Source organism: Adiantum capillus-veneris, chromosome 25, assembly GCF_014529385.1.
Source record: "Adiantum capillus-veneris isolate H3 chromosome 25, ASM1452938v2, whole genome shotgun sequence".
NCBI classification, from domain to species: Eukaryota; Viridiplantae; Streptophyta; class Polypodiopsida; order Polypodiales; family Pteridaceae; genus Adiantum; species Adiantum capillus-veneris.
Genome location: NC_140955.1, coordinates 5376715 through 5387295, shown reverse-complemented (window position 1 = coordinate 5387295; position 10581 = coordinate 5376715). Strand labels below are relative to the sequence as shown.

The 10581-nt window shown below is 44.7% G+C and overlaps 1 pseudogene; it reads right to left on the bottom strand.

Annotated features, from left to right (window-relative positions):
• Positions 1-731: 731 nt before the first annotated feature.
• LOC147424357 (uncharacterized) lies at positions 732-4654 on the bottom strand (annotated as a pseudogene).
• Positions 4655-10581: the final 5927 nt, after the last annotated feature.

The following is a 10581-nucleotide window of genomic DNA, read 5'->3' as shown; positions in this document are numbered from 1 at the left end:
TGCCTCTCTCTCTCTCTCTCTCTCTACGCTCATCAGGGTCTGGCTTGCTTCAAGGACTTCTATTAGATACTTCTTTCATACATTACATGCGTACAACCAACACCTACAAAGCTACTCATAAAACGCATTGAAGAGGAAGAGAGAGAGAGAGAGAGAGAGAGAGAGAGAGAGAGCAGAGGAAGCTACAATACCAAGAACCAGTGTTCAGGAAAAATGTGTCTCAGCTGAATATCATGTTGTTTTCAATTTGAAAAATGCCGATTGAGGGCAAGGGGAAAAGGAAATATTCCACCCCTAAATATAGAGAAAAAACGTGTAAAAAATCAGAAAAATAACCCAATTTTACGAAATCTCCTCTTGGCAAATTCATGGGAAAAAAATTTGTATGTTTGGAAAGGAGCTGAAATGCAGGCAAGTGAATGGAAGAGGAGTAGGGGAGGGGGTCGTTAACATGGACCATAATGCCATCCAAGCCACTGCAAAACCTAACCACATGGGGTAGTATAAAAGTTTAAGGACTGACAATTTCTCAATAAATCTTGTCATTCTACATACCCAGTTGCTTTTGCGATCTTCCTTGCTATAAGTTACACTCCTTACCTCCTCCCCTTACTATTTCCACTACAAAAATTGAGAAGTAAATTTTCATTTAGATAATAGCTAGATAAGTTGAGTCTACAATAACAACAGCAGCGAAGAGAATGCCACCTCGGTGCCTCAAAATTATTTGGTCATCCAAATACACTTATGAAACATAATGGGAGGGGAGGTACTCTCATTTGGCACCATTCATCGCGTTTTACAATGTAGGTCAAAAGTCTAGGGTCATCAACACAGGAAAACTGATCGCGTACGTGCAAAAACACCATCAGATTTGCCAGCTCTAGGTCCACAACAGTAGAAAATCTGACATCTTCTGATCACTAACAGCCCTCCCTACGGTCCAGGACTTGCTGCTGCTGCTGGAATTATAGAATTCCAAGTATCCATTAGTATTTGCTAGAATTGGTACATACTGGTAGGTTTTTAGAAAAAATCATTAGTGAGAAGATTCCCCCTGCCACCACTTCACGCCCTTCGCCATCTGCGCCACGCTTGCACCTTGCCTACCCTCTCTCTCTCTCTCTCTCTCTCTCTCTCTCTCTCTCTCTCTCTCTCTCTCTCTCTCTCTCTCTCTCTCTCTCTCTCTCTCTCCTTTGATCTGCGTGCCTCCTCCCCTGCACCTCGCCCACCTTCTCCATGCCCGTGCCTCTATGTGTGAAGACCTCCCCTTTGCCCCTCCAGTATCGATTTGATGGCCTTTCAAAGTTCATGGCTCCTTCCCAACATCATCGTCAACATCATTATTTTCGTCACAATCTTCAACAATAGCATCGTCCCTTCTTCTAGCCCTTATCGCTTTAGCCCAGAGAGAGAGAGAGAGAGAGAGAGAGAGAGAGAGAGAGAGAGAGAGAGAGAGAGAGAGAGAGAGAGAGAGAGAGAGAGAGAGAGAGAGAGAGAATGAGCGTCGCCATTTGCATGCGAACAGAAAATTTGCTGCTTCTGACACTTTTTCGTCATGCAAAGTGCAGTCCTAAATTTGTACCTTTACTTTCAATCGAGGCTTGTGTTGGCACATTGCTTAATTCTCTTTAATGAGCTATTTTCCAACATGTGTAGTACATACTAATGCTCCCAAAGGAAGAGACGATAATGATTAGCAGGGAGAGACTGTAATGTAATGAAATGTAAAAAGGGAAGAGAAACCAGCTCTCAAGGTTTGTAGCACACTTGGGATTTGGCAGCAAGCGTGTGGATGACCCAATGACTGAGTTGAGTACCATTAGGTAGTATGTTGTGTGCCTGAACAAATAAATTCCACCTCCTCTTCGAGAGGGCTGCAAAGTAAGCACATTATCCCTGACACATTTTTCGTGACTCTAAGCCCGGATAGATAGGGGACCTCATGGTTCCGGGGACCATTTGCAACTAGAGAGCAAAATTGGCCCCCCACATCAACCGAGTACTTTGTTGTTATCTCTACACAACCCTATCTGCTCTTGACGATCATCAGCTAGTAATATCCCTGCACCTTGAGTCGTCATTGCCTTGGTGTCTGCAGCTACTACCGCTTTGACTCCAATCCTCCATTGTACTATGCCCGCTAACCTGCTACACGTAGGCGTCAGCTTGCGTATTGCTGCACGTCATAGACTGCAAATAAGAGAGAAAGCTGCTTGCAGTGCACATGCAATCCCGCACACATGTCCACATTCGAAGAAGCAAAAACATGAACCACATTTGGCGCAGCTCTCGTTCTCTCTCTCTCTCTCTCTCTCTCTCTCTCTCTCTCTCTCTCTCTCTCTCTCTCTCTCTCTCTCTCTCTCTCTCTCTCTACAATTGCAAGCCTCCTCGGGCACACAAATGCAGACACACCACCACATTAGGCGCCCCAACACCCCCAACAAAATGGTAGCATGCCATCCAACCAAGGCCAGCTCAAGGATGTCGTCATCTCCAGGTTTCTATTTCATCATGATGACCTGCTGAGAAGGGTTGTATATACGGCATGTGTCACACTGGGGCAGGCAAAAGCGTCCCATGCTGAGATGCGCCCGTATATTGGCTGGGGCGAAAAGTAAAACATGGCTGCGAGACCCGATCAAAGGGACGGCCTTGCATGCCCGCCCAAGTTTCTAAAGGTGCGACCATCTAACAAAAAGCGAGGCGTGAAAGCCCACGAAAGGATTTGAACTTTGCGCGTTAGTGTGATAGCTGGTGGCTCTACCATGTGGCCAAAGCTCATTTGTTCAAACTTACGGACACTTTGTTAACTAAAGCCAAGTGTGACATGAAAGGGACGGCCATGCTTGTGAAAGAAGGTGGGACGCTCGCCCCAGTGTGACATGGGCCTAACTTGAGAGAGAGTGTTTGTGTGCAAGTCGTTAACAAAGCCATTAGAAAGTGAGACACACACACACACACACACATAGCGATAAACATGGACCTGGAGATAGAGATAGAGAGAGAGAGAGAGACGTAAAAGGGAGATTTGAAATGCGAGCTAGCCGGCTATGTCATCAGCCTTGATGTTATATTGAAGCCTCCTCCACCTTCTCCGCTATTGCTTCTTGCCCAGCCTTTTAGTAAGCACACCTCCCTTCCACCCCTCGAAGCACTTGGAGGTCAACATCATGCACTCGGCCATCCAATCTTTACTACTCTTGCCTCTCCAGCACCCCATTGTGTTAGATGATGCAGGCCAGAACTCGAGCTGTGGTTTGGGGTTGGCAAAGGCGCCAAGATGTAGCGGGACGTGGTGGCGAGACAGATGGCAAGAACCGGACACTATAAGAAGAGTTGTCTATAACCGCTAACATTGCCACGAAAAAACAAAGCAAAAAGGAGGGAGAAAAATCTGCGGGAGCGGAAATAATCGCAGCTCTGCTGCATGCGATAGTGGTTTGTCAACAATATGCACGGTAATAATCGTGGTAATATATCCGCTTCTATTACCACACCAATTGTCACAGATATTACCGCGGTTATTGCTACTAAACGCCAATTCAAAAATAAAGGTACTCATTTGGGCCACCCAATTTTGGGTGGCCCAAATGAGCACCTTTATTTTTTACCTGCATAAAATAATCAAACATCAATTGTTTTTTTGAAGAGTATAAAAAATACCAAAGAATTGAAATTGAATTTACTTTACCTTGACAATTTATAATACAGAAGATCAACTATGTAAAAAAGTTATAATAAAAAGTAAATAGCTTTAAATATTGTGTCACTTGGGACTTTACGAAAATTTTGACAATTTTTTTTCTATCTAACCTCTCTCGTATCTCGTCGTCACTATGAACCAAACATAATCAATACTCAATTATCTAAACAAAACAATTGATACAATTAATTGTTCAAACTTACCCTGTTTGATTTGTGTTGCTAATGTCAATTCTCCAACAGATGTGATTGTTTTTTTCAAACCACCATCGATATACCATATGTCTGCTCCCGATTTATATTCGCTCTGTTACCATTTTCATAATTACCTTCCTATTTACATAACAATCAAAATCATCATAATCAATCACCGATCGACGTTATAAATTAATCAATCTTACATATTTATCTTTCTAAGCTCCCTTGCCTCCTGAGCCATAGTGCGTGGGAGTTTGCCTTGCTCAAGCATCGCGTTGTTGTCTGTATGATGAGCCCATCGCAGCTTGATCACTCTTCTCTTGAACTGCCCACTCTCACCATGCGTCTGCCATGTTTCCACCGCGGTAACTCCTATCTGGATCTCTAACCTGTTGGCTGCTGCGCTCCGCACATTGGACTGCTTGTTTTTTAGAGATGTCTTTATGTAGCCCTCCAACCACTGTTCTGAAAAACGTTGATCGGGGGCATTTGGAAATCTAGCTAACAGAGTGTCCTCAATGTACCGCGCATGATCGGGCAGTTGGTCTCTAAACTTTATAAAACATTTCTTATATGTTGAATGTATAAGAAATTGTAGATGGCGTCGAAATGCCCTACCATGTGCTATTCTGAAGTCCACCTCCCTGCCATATTTAACCCTATAGTAGCACCCATGCGTGTCTGGCACGGGTGCATCGGTATCCTTGTCCTCTGCATCAGGGGCGGCACGCTCTGAAAGTGGAGACTCCATTCCCCCGCCACTATCAAAACAGGCGAAACCACAAGATCCACTGCCGCTTCGTCTCTCACGGCTCTTGCTGCCCTGAGACGAGCGTAGACGCGTGCTGCTAGAGGAAGTTCATCGACGGTGTTCTGGTGAAGCAGGAATGGAATGGAGTGGCGTAGGACCCTGTGATGCGATGGGAGTGGGACCCTACGATGGAAGGGGAGTAGGACCCTGTGATGGAAGGAGAGTAGGATGATAAGAAGGGGTCGTAGACTGAGGTGCCGTCAGTGCGAGGCTCTGTAGGTAAGGAGTCTCTCGCTGACTCCCCCATGGTGTAGTCTACGAAGAAATACCGTAGGTCACAAGCTGCTACGAAGTGTAGCGATCAAAAAAATTCTCTGTCTCTCGAAGGTACTGGTCTCGTAAAGAGAGAGCTCGCTGTAGGTCTGGATCTGCGATCGGTGGAGGAACCTGAGAAGGGTAGGTGTAGAAGGTCATGCCTCCAAATAACAAAAATAAACCTATGACACTCATGGTTTATGGTTAACTAGCCAGAAACATTCTTTATTTCTTTGCTTATTCTCACCGACTCAAGACTCGGGTCCACTGGAGGGGATGTCCATCCCGGGTGGGAGCCCACCTGGATGTGAACCAACCAAAAGAAGAGCCAGCTAGCTGCTTCCCACCAGTCGATCTCTCGTCAGACATCTACATTACAAAGATCAATATAAGATTAGCTTTCCACCCTACTCACTCATCTATGAATACGTACACAAGTATATTAGGACACAAACACGTAGATACATATACATACTAGTAGACCTAAGTAGAGGCTAGTAGTGCCAAAGGTCAACTGTACCTCTTTAGATATCATCACAGTCTCAACCGTGGTAAAACCAAAGGTACATTGCAGTAATCCATGCATGAGTGGATCAATGATCGCAACACCACGATTAAAAAAGGACTATACCCAAGAGGAAGCATCTAACCTTTGGGTGCTATGCTCCCGTACTTAGTGCCTACATACATGCATAAACAAATATATATGTACACACAAATATCTATATTAGCACACAAACACGTAGATACATATACATACTAGTAGATCTAAGTAGAGGCTAGTAGTGCCAAAGGTCAACTGCACCTCTTTAGATATCATCACAGTCTCAACCGTGGTAAAACCAAAGGTACATTGCGGTAATCCATGCATGAGTGGATCAATGATCGCAACGCACGATTAAAAAAGGACTATACCCAAGAGGAAGCGTCTAGCCTTCGGGTGCTATGCTCCCATACTTAGTGCCTACATACATGCATAAACAAATATATATGTGCACAAATATATATATACATATACGTAATGTATCCATCGTTTGAGTAGAGATAAAGAGTTATGGTATAAGTGATCACGTCTAAGTGATCAGCTGATCGTAACATTACAATTCTGATGTAATGCAATAAGTAACTCCATTTCTCTCACTGAGTCTCTCTCTCTCTCTCTCTCTCTCTCTCTCTCTCTCTCTCTCTCTCTCTCTCTCTCTCTCTCTCTTAGTCGTGCAGTTGAACTACGTACAAAGCGGAAGCTCCATCCCAAAGTTATGCCTACGCATTTATGTAAAGCAAGAACTCTCAAAGATGAGAATCCAAACATGGACGACATCTATTGCCGAGGCATGGAGGTCTTCGCGTACGCCCACAAGAGCGACACCATGTCCTGGATTGGCCCTCACAAACTGAGGTAGCCATTTCATCCCGTTATTGCAAAACTCAGACCAACCTATTTTACAAGTGGAACCACTTGCCCAATTTTCATTTCCTTAACTTCTTTCTATCCCTCTCTATCTCTCCCTCTTTCCATCTCTCTCTCTCTCTCTCTCTCTCTCTCTCTCTCTCTCTCTCTCTCTCTCCCTTTCTATCTACTCTCTCTCTTTCCCTATCTCTCTCTCCCTCTCCCTCTCTATTTCTATTCTCTCTCTTTCCCTGTTTCTCTCCTCTCTTTTTCTACCCCTCTCTCTCTTTCCCTATTTCTCTCTCTCTCTCTCTCTCTCTCTATTTCTTTCCCTTTCTATCTACTCTCTCTCTCTCTCCCTATTTCTCTCCCTCTCTCTCTCTCTCTCTCTCTCTCTCTCTCTCTCTCTCTCTCTTTCCCTATTTCTATCCCTATCTTTCTCTTTCTATCCCTCTTTCCCTATCTCCCTCTCTCCCTCTCTCTCTCTCTCTTTCTATCCCTCTTTCCCTCCCTCTCTCTCTCTCTCTCTCTCTCTCTCTCTCTCTCTCTCTCTCCATTTATCTCTCTATCCATTTATCCCCCTCTCCCTCTCTTTCTCTATTTATCCCTCTCCATTTGTATTCTCTCTCTCTCTCTCTCTCTCTCTCTCTCTCTCTCTCTCTCTCTCTCTTCATTTATCTTTCTCTCTATATTTCTATCTAACAAACAACATTTCTATCTTACATTCTCTCCAAACAAGCATAGCAAAGCAATCATTTCCAAACAAGCGTAGCAAAGCAACCATCTCCAAACAAGCCGAGCAAAGCTATCATTTTCAAACAAGCCTATCAAAGCAACCATTTCCAAACAAGCGGAGCAAAGCAACCATTTCCAAATGAACGACGTATGTTATGGATTCACTATTTTTTTATTCTTTTTTTATTTATGTGTGTGTGTGTGTGTGTGGAGAGAGTAGTAGTAGTAGTAGTAGAAAACAAGAGGGAAAGAGGGGAGAGGTACTTTTTTTTGTGTTTACCACTTTCTTTGTAGCACGGTTGAGCTTCGGCTAGGTTGAGCTTCCAAAGATGATGGCGGAAAACCCCCTTCGATGAAACCTTCGTCGATGTTGTGCTTCCAAAGACGATGGCGAAAACTTGGACGAAACCCCCTTTGATGAACCTTGGGAAGCTTGGAGAAGGAGAAAGAGGAAGGGGGGGGGGGGGGGGGAGCTTGGAGAAGGAGAGAGAGGGAGGGGAGGGGGGGGGGAGCTTCGAAGCTTGGGAGCGATGGCGGAGAGCAAGTGCAGAGTATGCTGCAAAAAATGCGACATACTCTGTCTTCTTGCCTTTTTTAGGCGCTAGTTATTACGGCGGCTATTATCGCGGATATTACCACGGATATTACCGCGCCCATTACCGCGATTATTATCGCGGACGATCATTTCAAACAGATACATACGAATCCGAGGTTGCAGGGGGAGGGGAGAGGGGGTGGGGTTACAAACCACTTCCTCTACCCTTAGCTATCCATTATTTCATTTTTTAGCCTTTTGAGTTTTTTTATGAAGCTTTTTAATTTTTTATGGATACTTTATTTTGTGGTACTTTTAAATCTTTATTAATTGCATTCTTTAAGTTCTCTTTTAGTTAAAAATAATTTTAGCACTCATTGTCATTTATTCCCTTTGATCTTAACTTTATGTAATTTTTTTAATGAAATTTAAGGCTTTTCTTAATTCGAATTATTTATTTTTTAGGACACATGACTAAATAAACAACATTTCGCGTGTGCAGGATATCGACTGGGATGATCGTGGTCCCCCTAAGGCCCTGAGCGCGATCGTTGGCTCAAGAAAAAACTCCATTGTCCTTACACCAAGAGCAAAAGGGAAACCCCTCACTTGAGGCACATTGTCTTGGAGCACGTGAAGAACGAAGGGCTTTCGCATTCTCAAAAAAGCGCTCGAAGAGATGAGAGCGTGACTCACCCGTCGCTTGAGGAGGTGCCCCATTGGTCTGTGTTCGGTGGTGGTGCACCAGCGCGCAAGGCCGAACGGCAGAGGCAAGAGCAACTCGGCGATTTAGGTACATTGCATGGTGATCCTCCCGTTGCCTCTACTTCAACAGCTCATATGGCGTCTCCGTCACACCTTGAGACAGAGGATGAGCACATGTTCGACATGTGTAATGAGTTACTAGCTCATAAGCGCGACGTGTGCGAGGAGGATTGTAAACCCTACACTCAACGGGCTGCCAAAACGGAGAATAGATTGATGACGAGTGCCCAAACACCTCTTTACGATGGTGCACAGTGCTCGATGCTCTAAGAATCGTTGGAAGTCCTCAACTTGCAAGCAAAATTTGGTTGGAGTAATGCAAGTGTCGATGCACTACTTCTATAAGTATGGAATGTGGCTTTTATATACTCTCCACTCTCTTTATGGTGCCGTCTTATAGCAATTATACTAATACGTATGTTTGTTGTAGTTTGATGGGAAAAATGTTGCCAGAAGATCACCACATGCCTCCAGATCGTCGACGAGCTAGATCGTATGTCACTGCGCTTGGAATGGAGTATGAGCGCATCCATGCGTGCATCAATGATTACATGCTATACCGCAATGAGCATGCACACATGCTACCTTATGTCCCGTGTGCGGGGAGGCACGATACAAGATAGGAGTGAGCGGGGCGCACCTACCCCGCAAGGTATTGAGACATTTTCCATAAATTGCTCGCATCCAACACATGTTTAAAAGCAGGTCTATCGTGGAGCTTGCCACGTGAACCATCGCTCAAATGATGGAATGATGTGTGTCCCTACCGATTCACCTTCATGGAGGCACATCAAAACTCAATAGCTAGAGTTTGGGTTGGAGCCTCAACACTTGAGGCTTGGGTTAGCAAGTGATGGTGTCAACCCCTTCGGCACTAAGTCTACTTCATGGAGCACTTGGCCTGTGGTGATCGTCAAGTACAATATTCCACCATGGGAGACAACCAAGAAGGGCAATATACTTCTTCCCTTGCTTGTGCCATGGAAGTACAAAGTGTCAAATATTGACATCTACCTCAAGCCCCTCATTGAGGAGTTGGAGGAGTTATACATTGAAACAGTTATTTCCTACCATGAAAGAACGAAACATTCCTTCCAGAAATACGCAGATGGACCTCATGGTCTAAATTGGACTAACCAGTCGAACCCATTTTGTTGATACCAAGGACTCTCTCACGTTCCCCTTTGCCATTACCCGCTGTACATGAGCCCCCCTGATCAAATGGCCTACTCCAAGGCTTTCACATGTTTCACTGATGTGCAAATTCTATCAAAAGTAGCGGTTTCTCATCTCTTCTATGACAATTGTGCTCTCTCTGCGTGGAAGAAAGCGGGAGACTCTTTGTGGTCTCTCTGCATAAATCCTAGCAGCGGCGGCAATTTGCACCCAACAGAAGTCTACTTTATCAATGGCACAATGTTAGGTCTCCATGATAAGCCGTCCGTGGCTCATTACTGTCCCAAAGAACATGCGTTTGAGATTATAGGTATACCATATGACTTGTGGGTGGAGATGAAGAGATTTACCGAATGATGTTATATTTATTGGGCTAACATCCATACACTGGCGTGAATCTTGGAAGAATGGGGAACGAGCTTTTAGGTACTCTCATCATGATATAGGTCATATATTAGGCGCTATATCAATGGTAGGCATTGGCATTGGATGGGATGCTATAGTAGTAGATAGATGGGGAAATGACTCCCTTGATCATCTCCTTGTTGTACATGATCGCAAGACCATTCCCCCGGGATCTCCACAAAAAGGACAATACCTAGAGCTTGAGCAAGAACATTATGTTTGCTTGGCTGCTTGTTTTTCGGACAAACGCAAAGTAAACTGGGGCTTCCAAAGCACAACTAGGCCCATTGCTAAGGTGACTGGTGGAATTGTGCCTTCTGAAATTGTTGCACGGACTCTTGGTCCCCGCGTGTCACAAGCTAGGTGGCAGGTATGGGCTAGCCAACTTAGCAGTGACATGTATGATGGGACATTATTGATAAAGCTACTGCTCTATCAAGGAAGCCCGTAGCTTCCAAGAATTGTGTTTTCTCAAGGGAAGGGAGAGGCAGAAGAGGACGCAGCACTCTTCAAATCTAAGCCGAGCTGTGTTTCCATCTGCGTCCAAGAGGTGCATGAGTTTGTCAAGCGAGCTATGACCGGATGATGTTCACATCCATGGCGAGC